The sequence below is a fragment of the Felis catus genome, chromosome C1 (genome assembly GCF_018350175.1).
Source record: "Felis catus isolate Fca126 chromosome C1, F.catus_Fca126_mat1.0, whole genome shotgun sequence".
Classification (NCBI taxonomy): Eukaryota; Metazoa; Chordata; class Mammalia; order Carnivora; family Felidae; genus Felis; species Felis catus.
Window position 1 is genome coordinate 95,100,849 of NC_058375.1, and position 12,719 is coordinate 95,113,567.

Sequence of the window (12,719 nt, forward strand, 5' to 3'; positions counted from 1 at the left end):
GAGAAGCAGCCAGGAAATGGTTAGGGACCTTTACGGTTGGGAATCCATAAAAATGCCCTCCCCAGTTCCTGTGATTCTTCAGGGCTGATTCTCTCAGTGACTTGTTGGAGGGGCTGTATGCCTGTTCCGTTTTGCTGGCTCTTCGGTCATCCTGGTCCACAACTCTCTTAACCCCAGCCACACAGCCTGGGAGCCTCCAACCAAGCCCACGGGTGGGTTGGTCTTTCACCGTGCTTGACTCCTGACGGTCTTCCTGTCAGTCCTCGCCAGCGGGAGAATAGTGGGTGCTGTAAGTTACACTGTCCCACACCGACAGTGCCTTTCCACACCAGAGCACCCCAGATGCGCCCAATGGGTGTTCAGCCACAGCAAGACGCCTCTTCACACAGGGGCAGGCCCTTTCCGCTGTGCTCCTGCCTACATGCTATCAGTGCCAGCCATGTGCTTCAACCTACACCCGTCTTTCTTGTTGTCAGTTCTGTTTCTACATGGATGATGTTGCACAAATTGTTTATTGTCTGTGTCTCCAATTGCCCCTTTGATAGGTAACAAAGACACTTGAGTGAAGACCAAGTGAAGTGACATAGGCACAGCAGGTGTCACGGAAACTGGTCCATGGTGCTGGCTCTCCACTCTCTGCCCCAGTGTGCGTGAGGGCTCCGGGACGTGGGGTGGGGGGAGCTGTTTTACTGTCAGGGCCTCTCCAGTACCCAGACGGGAGCTCCACTAAGGAGGTACCTGATAAACACTGAATTAGAACATTCCATACCTACTGGGGTGCCTGGGTGGCTCAGTCAGTTAAGCATCTGACTTCGGCTCAGGTCATGATCTCACAGTTCATGGGTTCGAGCCCCACGTCGGGCTCTGTGCTGACGGCTCAGAGCCTGGAGCCTGCTTCGGATTCCGTGTCTCCCTCTCTCTCTGCCCGCCCCCAGCTCGTGCTCTGTCTCTCTGTCTCTCTCTCAAAAAAAAAAAAACATTAAAAAAACCCCACATTCCATACCTACCACCCTGCCACAAACTGTGAGATACAGGGTTGTTGGGAATCCATTAAGGATGTGCCCCGTGGATCCTGTTTCTCCAGTGCGGATGCTCAGTATCTCACTGAAGGGGCTCTTCTCCATTGCCTGATGTGTCCCAGGCTTCAGAAATGAGAAGTGTGCAAAGGAGATTTCCAGAGGCTACAATACCTCTCTCTCCCTTCTTCACACTTGCCAGGGAGTCCCTTGCTTATGCCATTCTGAGTGGTTTGTCTACACTGGAGGTGGCACCTGCTTACCCAGGAAAGCATCAGCAGGCCTGCCCGGTGGGTTCACCAGCAGTCCCACCCATGACTCCTCTGGGCCTGGGGAAAGGCAGCCTGCCAGCTCACTACCCCCTGAAAGCCGCTTGGGCTCCCAATTTGCTGCAAGCGAAACTCTTCCAGCCTGGGTCTCGAGAGCCAGATGACGCTGAGCAATAATCATAGTGCCCATTTCTCGTGTGCCATTCATTCTGGCACTACTTGCTGCTATGAAGGGGCCCCCGCCTGAGCAGGGTGTGAGGGTTGCTGAACACACAGCCGGCTCCGGCCAGAATAGCTGCATGGCAAACATCCGGGGCCCGTGAGGCCCACAATTTAGTTTGCATTACATTTATTTGTGTTTGCTCTCGACCTTCAACACCAAACATCATCTAATCTTTCATTACCCCTGCAATCTTTCCTGATTTCGCAGGAACAAAGAAATAGAATTTGTTCTTGGTCGAGGTTCAGCCTCAGGGCCGGGCTGCGGAGCCGAGCCCCGATTGCTCCCAGCATCCAAGATAGCATCTCGCTCTGCCCTTGTCCCTCCATGATGAGTCAACGGGCCGCTCGGGCCATTCCCGGAGGGGAGCCGGACCTTGCTTCAGTGACCGCGACAACAGAGCTCCAGGTCATGGCGAGACAATCCAGCTTGCGCTCCTTCCCTCCCCCCACCCCCAGCGCGCCCAGTGCCCATGACTAGGGCGTTTTGTGTCATCCTGCAGTTTGGCACGACCTCTGCATTTCCTGCCAATAATGCTGGCTGTTGTTTCTGAGCAAATGGAACAAATGACCAACGTGCCCTCCGTGCAATCTGTAAACTGGAAACATCTGCAGGGAGGCCAGGGCAGCTGCTGGCTGGGGTGGGGGTGTGGGGACACGGGAGGAGAGGCCGTGGGAGGAAGATGCACGGACTTGAGGGCACGCTCATCAGAGAAGGGCAAACAGGCCACCAGGCCGTGGTGGAAGGAAGGCCCCGACTCTGCTGGGTGGTAACGGAATGAAGAGACCACATGTCCACCCTTTCGTGGATCCACCCTTTCGTGGATGGATCTTGGAAACCAATGGGTCCAACTCCCTGTTCCACAGGTGACACCAAGGGCCCACAGAGGCAGCAGGTGTGATAAGTGACGAGCACCCGGCACTGGCCCCACACACCGCGAGTGTGTGTGCAGTGTGGGCGGGCACGCGCATGCACACACACACACACTTTTCCATGTCACCTCCCCTCAGGTCAGGTTGAGGAGGAAGAAAGGAAGGGAAAACAGTAACAAGTATTCATCGCGGACCGTGTGCCAGGAGCCACGCTGGGGGCTTTCCTGTGCAGCGGTACGACAGCCCTCCCGTGGGCTTCTCTGGGCACGACGCCTAGTGCCCTACCTCGCTTGACCCTTGCCATGGCCGTATCATAGCGCCCATCATTTTCATCACATCTGTTGTTCGCAGGGTGGGGAAGTTGATATTTAGGAAGGTGAAGCATCTTTCCCAGGATGGTCCTGTTTGTGAACGCGGAGCCAGCGTCCCCCTCGGCGGCCACTGGCCCAGCCACCATACTGCCCGGCCCGCCTCAGCCCCGGGGGCTGGGTTTTGCCAGTCTCCACAGATGAGTGACGGAGGTTGAGCGTCTAGAATTCTGAATTCAACAGACAGATGCCCCCGGGGGCCTCTCTTCCCCGAAAGAGGGAATCTCCAGAGTCAAGGCCTAGTTCTTGACCCAGACTCTAACCCAGAGTGAAGGCCTAGTTCTCGACCCAGACTCTCACCTGGAAAGGCCTTTCTGAGCATCACATGGATGCTGGCCCATGGGACACAGCCTGGCTCTTCCCGCCTGGTTTCACAAGGGGCTGCAGAACCAGGAGTCCCCGAGAGGAAGGACTGAGCCTCGGCTCCCCTGTGTCTTGGAGAGGAACCATCAGTTTCCCAAACTGTTACATGCCTGTCCTCAGCCCTGCTTCTTGGATGAAGGAGTCACCAGCTGAGAGGTGTTTTCAGGTCCTGGCTGTGGGGCCAGGCCAAGAAGTGGGGAGAGGGCAGGTGCTGTGGGTTTCCTGGTGGCAGCTGAGAGTGCTGTCAGTCTCCTCCCAGCAGACATGAGGAAGGAGCCCCCTGGGAGGAACTGTGGCTTGGGCCAGAGGCAACAGGCCCACTGTGGGGCAGCTGCTGGGCTCCGTGGCTGGACCTGGGCTGCCTGGCTGTGGGTGTGGGAGCTAGAGGGAGCCAGGGACAGCAGCCACAGAGCCCCAGGGCCTCTGTGCAGGGATGTGGTTCCCAGGCAGCCCCCAGAGGTCCCCATGCTAGCAGCAAAGCTCCCCTCCTTTTCCACGGGGGGTGCTGGGGTGGGGCTGTCACTATGACTCAGCCACGACACAATTTGAGGATGCTGGTGGTACAGCCGGCCAGACGTGCTCCGCCAGAACTCTGCGAGCCAAGGGCCGCTGGAGGGGCATTCCCCGCAGACTGCAGGGGTGCACTGGCCTGGTCAGCCCAGCCCAGCCCAGGAAGGGTCAGTCCCCTGGTGGGATCAGCGGGGTGATGCCCTGGCTCAGGGCATTGGTACCCATCTACGTGGCCCTGGAGAGCCCAGGAACTGTGGGTTCCACATGACCCCTGCTGGGTGTATCCTGTACCCCCAGTATTCCCGCCTGCCCTGGCACCCCCCTGGGCTGGGTCCCTGCCCTGCACAGTCAGCCCTTGCCTCCCAGGACCCTGCATACATCCCCATCACTGGAGTTCTAGTTGGCTTGGCCAGGAAGCTGCTCTTAGGGCCTCGGAGAGAGGAGAGCAAGGAGGAAGGCCAAGAGGAAGTCACAAAGATCAGTTTAAAAATAACCCTCCTCTCCATGTCAGCCATGAGGAGGAGCTTGGAGAGGAGCCATGTTCTGATGGTGGTGGCTCAGGGCAGCCTCAGAAAGACCCAAAAGCGAATTGGCAGAGGCCCATCTGGGAGCACACCCCGTGTCCTTATCAGCTCTAGCAAGCCACCGCCAAAACCCCGTCTTCAAGAGACTTCCGCCCAGCCAGCATCTGTTTCCTCTCCTATATTTAAACAACCAGGTTAGTGAACTTGGGAGAGCATTTCTGCCCAGGGGAAGAACACAGCCCTCCACAGAACACACAGGGCACAGGATGATATGAGGCCCTGTGGCCTGTGCTTTGCTCCTCCTCAGCTTCTGCTGGGTGAACGGGGCCCAGAGTTTGGCGAGCGGCTGGGGAGGTCTGCCCAGATGGCTCTCTGGGCGCGAGCAGGTGCGATGCCTTCCGGCACCAGACGGAGTGAAGGGGACCCTCAGGAAAAGCAAAGATCCACAAAACAGCACCTACTTCACAGCCTCAGTCCTGAGCGTCAGTGTGTGAGACCCCTTAGTACTGCCAGTCTTGGGATATACTCAGGCCTCTTGGCTATTTTTAGGCACTATTTCCGTCTTTCTCCAAACACAGCTATTTGTTTAGAGGAAGGGCCACAGCTTCTACCAGGAACCTTTTCCTGGTTCTGCTGGCTCCTCAGTCCCAGGCTATCCTGTCATCCCACTACACACACAGAAAACGCACATGTGCACTCGTGCACACACACACACACACACACACACACAGCACTAGCCTCATGAAACATTTAGTGAGGGGAGGAGCATCTCAGGAATCCTTTAGAAAATATCTCCTCGTGGCAGAAAGCACCAACGCTGAGTAACCCAACCTGCCAGACCTAAGCCGTTACCAGGAAATGTTCCCAGAAGCGGCTTCAGGCTGCAGTGGTGATGCAAGGTGGCTCTCCGGATGTAGCAGTTATCCCTGGAGAAAAGCAAGGACTGCACCTGTCACTGGTGTCCTGCTCCTCTTTCCTCGTCCCTACATGCCCTGGGCCGTGAGTCCCAGCCAGTACTAGAGATAGATGCCTGGCTTTACATTTTGCTTCCTTTTCTGTATACAGAGAATCCCAGCTGGTTGAATGTTGTACGTCCTGGAATTGCCCAGAGTTAAGCGTTTGCGAATTTCGGCTCACCAAAACACAGGCTGGAGTCATCCCTAGATTCCAAACCCCAGCTCTACCCCTATGGCTGGGAGAGTTTGGGCAAAGTACTTTAATTGCTTAGAGCCTATTTCCATGTCGGTAAAAAAAGATCAAAATAGGTTAATAGAAGCCGTTTCAAAGAGCTGTCGAGGGGATTCAGTGAGATGATATTTATAAACATCTGGCACCTTGCCCAGCCGCTCATAGTGGGTCCTTAGTGGGTTGATGAACTTTCTATCGCTGTGTCAATTACCCATTTTATGTTTGGTTTATGTTCCTCTCCATACTTCCTATCAAAAAATTCAGAGTTTCTTATTAAAACCAGGGCTCCTCTGGGCACTGGCTCTGTATTTATTCCCCTTGTAACAAGAGAAAATATTAGGTGAGCAGGTTGCTATCTATGCAGACCCATCCTTTGTGAGGCAGGTATATCGTTATTATCCCTGGTTAAGTGGGGATAAGACTGTGGTTAAGTGACTTGCCCAAGGTAATACGTGCAGTGCATGGCAGAGGCAGAGTTTGGACGTGGGCAGACTGGTTCCAGAGCCACCACCTTGAACCTGTTTGCCACAACGGCCGTAACTGGTTCAGTGGGCCTCTGGTACCACCACTGGGGACTTTTCCTGAACCTCAGATAGACTTGCATGATCCGTGCTTCCCTACAATCTGGTTTTCAATTAGCCACACTGAATGCATGATTTGGTAATGCCTGAGGCAGCACCTACCTGTTTTATGCCAGACATCTTGCATATGTTGTCTCTAAACTAAGATTTTCTCAACCTCAGCTCTATCGACATTTGGGGCCAGATAGTTCTTTGCTGTGGGGGTGCTATCTGTGCATTGTAGGATGTTGAACAGTATCCTCCGCCGTTCCCACTAAGCACTTCTCACCCCTTGTCCTAAATGTCACCAAATGTTCCCGGGGTGGGGGTGGGGGGGCAAAATCCTTCCTAGTGGAGAACTACTGCTCTAAACGAGACATCTGAGGTTCAGAGAGGTTAAATGATTTCCCAAGGTCACAAGGCTGGCAGGCAGCAGAGACATGATCTGAACCAAGGTTTGCCTGATACCACGACCACGTATTTGTCACTGTATCGTGCTCTCTCCGGGTTCTAAATAAGGAAGGTGTGAACCTGATACCGAAATCTATTTGCCCAGAAGCAATAGCGTCAATATACTCTGCCTCCCCGCCCCCAAGACTGTTCAAATTCTGAACTTACAGCCTCTGGCTGCTACTTATCTGAACGGAATCTAGATGTTAGATTTTTGGAGCTATTATCAACTGAGACCTAGGCCACTCCGCTGAGCCTAGGAATTGAAGCTCTCCTTTACAGTCCTGTGTCCCCTGAGTATGTCACACAGCTTGGTTTGGGCGTATGCCACGCTGGTTCTTCTGGAGCCTCGGGAAGGCTGAGGTCTTGGGAAATAAGGGCGGCTCTCTGTTACTTGTCTCTGGCTACTGTCTAGAAAAATGCTGGGGACAGAATCACAACTCACAACTTCTGCCTGAGTTTCATCTCCTCCTGGTTCCGAATTCATTTATTAAAATCTTTATGGACATAAAAGGAACTGAATTTGCAAATGACACCACTTCCTGTGACACAGAAAGATGTGTCATTGAAGACAGACTGACAGATACATCAATACAAAGTCGCATACAGGAGCACTAATTCATAGCAGAACCGAAACCACCCCAAGCCTAGGTTTCTTCCATCATTTTTATTCTCTAGCCTTTTCCTCTTCTCTGCTGGACCCTGCTGGGCACAGACACGGGTACTTACCACTGTTAACGCACGGTGTGTTAGGAAAGAGGAACCACTTTCCATATGGCCCTCTTTGTGCATAGACAAAACAACAACTAAAAGCAAATTCTTCAAGGAAGCTAAATAAGTCATCACAAAGAGCAGGTTCAGTGTCAGAGCCACCTTGCTTTCCTTTATGAGGGAAATGATAGCTAACAGGAGCTGTTGCTTATGTTAGTGATGTCCAGAAGCCTTGGCAACCAGAGTAACCCTGTGGCCAGTCGCTGCCATCTCGCTGTCCCCCAGAAGGCCCCCATAGTGTTCCTAGAGTCATCACAGAAGAATCTTCATTATGAGATCACAAAATTAACAATCTCCAAACAAGTCAGTGGGGAGATGGTAGCAAAGGGTAAGGGTCCATCTCAGGCGCCAATGCAAGAATTTGAAAGATAAGGTCTTTTACTTTAAGGCTCTAAATTTTGTCACCACATTAACAGAAGGGGGGATGACCATTGGTGATAAAGACATAGAAACTAACACGAGGGGGAGGGGGCTTGTCAGTGTAACTGAGGGACTGTTTTGGACGCCGTGCAATGTTTTTTCAAACTACAGGCATCAACCTATTAGTGAATTATGAAATCAGCTTAGTAGATCACGATCAGAGTGTATTTTCAATGGAGTGGAATGAAATGGAATGGGTGTATCAGATGACAGTGCACATAGCAAGACTAATTCTTTTTCATCAGGTATATGTTTGAGTGTATAGTGGGTAGCACTCTAAAATTAATTCCTTTTGTTTTACACCCTTATTGAAGTATATAATTCACATGCAATAAACTTCACATATTTAAAACAATTTTTTTTAATGTTTACTTATTTTTGAGAGAGAGAGAGAGAGAGAGAGAGAGAGAGCGTGAACGGAGGAGGAGCAGAGGGAGAAGGAGACACAGAATCTGAAGCAGCCTCCAGGCTCTGAGTCAGCACAGAGCTTAACGCGGGGCTCAAACTCACAGGTCGTGAGATCATGACCTGAGCTGAAGTTGGACACTTAACCGACTGAGCCACGCAGTCACCCTTTTAAACTTCACATATTTAAAGCACACCATCTGATAAATTTTGACATATGTATACACGGGTGAAACCATCACCACAATCAAGATAACATCCAGGGTGCCTGGCTGGCTCAGTTGGTAGAGCATGTGACTCTCGATCTCAGGGTTATGAGTTCAAGCCCCACATCGGGCATAGAGATTAATTTAAAAAAAATTAATGAATCTCCCCAAATATATTCTATTTTTTAAAAAAGATATCATATCCACTGCCCCCCCAAACTTTCCTCATGCCTCTTTGTGATCCCTTCTTCTCCTTCTTCCCCACTCCTCCCCACTCCTTCCCACTAACTACTGGTCTTGCTCTGTGCCATTATAGCCTGTACTTTCTAGAAAAGTGTAGAAATGGTATCTACAAAAAAATGCGCACACTTTTTTTACATGGCTTCTTTCAATCAGCCTGCTTATGTTAACATTCGGCCGTGTAGCTGTGTGCCTCAATAGTGCATTCATTGATATTGCTGGGTAGGATCCCACTGCGTGAATCTATCACAAATTACTTATGCATTCACCTATTGATGGGCATCTAGATTGTTTCTAGTTTGGGGCTACTACATTTAAAAGTGCCATCCATAAACACTCACATTCAAGCTTTTATGTGGACAATATGTATTCTTGGGTAAACACCTGGTTATGGAAAGACTGAATCATATGGTAGGTGTATATTTGGCTTTTTCAGAAACGGCCAAAACACATTGGAAAACGATTGCACCTTTTTACATTCCCACTGGTAGTGAAGGCAAGTTCCAGTTTCTCTAAATGGACCCTTGCCAATGCTTGGAATAGTCAATTACATTAGTTATGGTGATTCCAGTGGTTACGTGGTTGTATCTCATTGTTTTAATTTGCATATTCCCAGTGACCAATGAGATTGAGCATCTTTTCACATGTTTAATTTGACATTTATACATCTTCTTTGGTGAAATTACTGTTAAACTTTTTGTCCATTTTTGGGGCACGTGGGTGGCTCAGTCGGTTGAGCATCCGACACTTGATTTCCATTCAGGTCATGATGACACGGTCATGGGATCGACCCCCGCCCCGCGTTGGGCTCCTTGCTGAGCATGGAGACTGCTTAAGATTCTCTCTCTTTCCCTTTCCCTCTGCCCTTCCCCACTCGCATTCTCTCTCTTAAAAAAAAATCTTTTGTCCATTTTTAATTGGATTACTCATCTTCTGAAGGAGTTGTTAGAGTTCTTTACATATTTTGTTACAAGTCTTTTGTCAGATATATGTTCTGCAAATATTGTCTCCCAGTTTGTGGCTTACCATTTCATTTTTTAAATAATACCTTTTGAAGGGAAAATGATTTACTATATATATATATATTTTTTTTTTTTGCTTGGATATTCAGTTTACTTATTTTTGCTTATATAGTTTGTGGTTTTTGTGTCATATTTAAGAAATCTTTGCCAAGCTCAAGGCCACTAAGGCTTTTGCCTGTGTTTTCTCCTAGAAATTTTATAGTTTTAGCCTTATATTCAAGTCTATGAACCATTTCAAGTTAATTTTTACATATGGCATGAAGTAAGAGTTGAAGTTCATTGTCTTTCATATGGGTATCTAATTGTTCCAGCACCACTGGTTAACAAGATTGTCCTTTCCTCATTCAGTTGCCTTGACATCTTTCTTGAAATCAATTGACCATATGCATGTGAGTCTATTTCTGGACTCTATATATTCTGTTCCATCAATCTATTTGCCTGTTTTTATACCAATGCCACACTGTCTTGATTGCTGTGGTTTCATAGTCAGTCTTGAAATCTAAGTAGTGTTGGAGTCCCAACTTTGTTCTTTTTCAAAGTTTATTTGGCTATTCTAGGTCTGTTGGATTTTCATATACATTTTAAAATCAGCTTTTTAATTTCTTCAAAAAAGCCTCTGGGAGCTTGATTGGTATTGTATAGATAAGCTTGGGAGAGAATTGCCATCTCAAAAACACAGACCCTTACAATCCACAAACATGATCTATCTCTCCATTTTAGTAGGCCTTTTCATATTTCCTCCAGCAATGTTTTATAGTTTACAGTGTTCAGAGTTTACATATGATTTTACATATTGATGTAATTATATGGTTTTTATTTTTTCATAGTCTGTTAATATACAAATTATGGGTTAGGTTTTGAATGGTAAACCAACATCCTATTTCTAGAATAAATTCCACTTGGACATATGTGTTATCCTTTTTATGTGTTGTTAGATTTAATTTACTAAAAATTTTAAGGATTTTTTTTGGCATCTATTTCATGAAAGATACTGATATGAAATCAATACTGGTTTTATAAACTGATTTGGGAAGTATTCTCTTCAATTTTCTTGAAAGAGTTCTGGTGGAATTGATATTTTATCCTTAAATGTTTGATGCAATTTACTAGCGAAGCCATCTGGCCCCAGAGTTTTCTTTATGGGAGGATTTTTTTTTAACAAGAAATTCAATTTATTTAGCTTTGACAGTTTGTGTCTTTAAAAATTTTTTTTGTTTCTTCTAAATTGTTGAATTTATCAGCAAAGTTATAAATAACATCCACTTATTATTATCTTTTCAGTTTGTACAGGAGCTGCAGTAATGTCCTCTACTTTAGCAATTTCATCTTCTCTTTTTACAGAGTTTGTCAATTTCATTGATATTTTCAAAGAACCAGCATTGATTTCATTGATTTTTCTCTATCATTTTTCTGTTTTCTATTTCATTGATTTCTGCTGTAGCCTTTATTATTTTCTTTCTTCTGCTTGCTCTGGGTTTAGTTTACTTATTTCTTTCTAGCTTTCTTAAGGTAGAGGCTGAAGTCATTGATTTGACTTTTCTAGTAATGTTTAGTGCTATAAATGTCCCTCTAAGCACTGCTTTGGCTGGGTCCACAAATTTTGATGTTATATTTTTATTTTTATTTATTTCAAAATACTTTTCTAATTTGCTTTTTTATATCTTCTGTGATATAACAGATTATTTATAAGTGTGTTAATTTCCAAATATTTGGGAAATTTCTTAATATTTTTATATTATTTATTTCTAATTTAATTCCATGTGGCTAGAAAACCATTTGTATGATTTAAATCCTTTTGAGTTCATTGGGACTTATTTCATGTTTTATTGGTAAATGTTCTTTGTGTACTTGAAAAGAATATGTTTTCTGTTGCTGCACGGATAGTTCTATGAATACCAAGTTAGGCCCAGTTAAATTATGGTTGTTATTCAATTTTTCAATATACTTGCTGACTTCTGTCTATGTGTTCTAATAATTATTGAGTGAGAGATGTTAAATTCCAATATAATTGTAGATTTGTCTGTTTCCTCTTACAGTTCTATCAATTTTTGTTTCATTTATTTTGAAACTCTATTAATACATACATAATTAGGGTTAATGTGTCCTCTTGATGAATTGATCTTTTTATCACTATGAAATAACTCTTTTTATCCTTAATAATATTCTTTGCTCTGAAATCAACTTTGATATTAATAGAGCCTCTTCAGCTTTCTTTTGATTAGTGTTACCATGGTATATTATTTTCCATCCTGTGACTTTTATCCTATTTATGCATTTATATTTAAAGTGGATTTCTTTGAAACAACATATAGTTGAATCTTGTGGTTTTTATGTGATTTGGACATCTCTGCCTTAACTATCAATATAGTTGGATTTAAATCTACTGTCTTGCTATTTGGTTTGTATTTGTTCCATTTGTTTTGGGTTTCCATTTTCTTCTTTGTATGCCTTCTTTTGGACTGAGTATTTGTTAGAATTTTTTTTCGTATTTTTTAAGGTTTATTTATTTTTGAGAGAAAGAGACAGAGTGTGAGCAGGAGAGGAGCAGAGAGAGAGGGAGACACAGAACTGGAAACAGGCCCCAGGCTCTGAGCTGTCAGCACAGAGCCTGACACGAGGCTTGAACTCATGAGAGGTGAGATCATGACCTGAGCTGAAGTCAGATGATTAACCGACTGAGCCACCCAGACGCTCCTGTTAGAATTTTTTTTTAAAAAGGATTTTCTTTCTTTCTTTTTTTTTTTTTTTAATTTTTTTTTCAACGTTTTTATTTATTTTTTTAGGGACAGAGAGAGACAGAGCATGAACGGGGGAGGGGCAGAGAGAGAGGGAGACACAGAATCGGAAACAGTCTCCAGGCTCCGAGACTTCAGCCCAGAGCCTGACGCGGGGCTCGAACTCACGGACCGCGAGATCGTGACCTGGCTGAAGTCAGACGCTTAACCGACTGCACCACCCAGGCGCCCCAAGGATTTTATTTCTTACAGCAATTTTAAATTCACAGCAAAACTGAGTGACAAGTCCAGAAAGTTTCCACATACCCTCTGCCCCACATACACACAGCCTCACTACTATCAACAACCTGCCCCAAGTGGTACACTTCACTTGTTATAATCAAGGAACCTATATGGACACATCATTATCACTCAAGTCCATACTTTACATTAGGGTTCACTCTTGGTGTTGTACATTCTATGGGTTTTGACAAATGTGTATAGACATGTATCTATCACTATAGTATCACACAAAATAGTTCCACTGTCCTAAAAATCCTCTGTACTCTACCTATTATTCCCACCCTCCCCCTCAACTTCT

General features: G+C 46.2%; 1 non-coding gene across 1 annotated transcript; it reads left to right on the forward strand.

Moving 5' to 3' along the window:
- Nucleotides 1–8,202: 8,202 nt before the first annotated feature.
- On the forward strand, nucleotides 8,203–8,275 carry TRNAE-CUC. Its single transcript has one exon. It is a non-coding gene; the product is annotated as a tRNA-Glu (tRNA).
- Nucleotides 8,276–12,719: the final 4,444 nt, after the last annotated feature.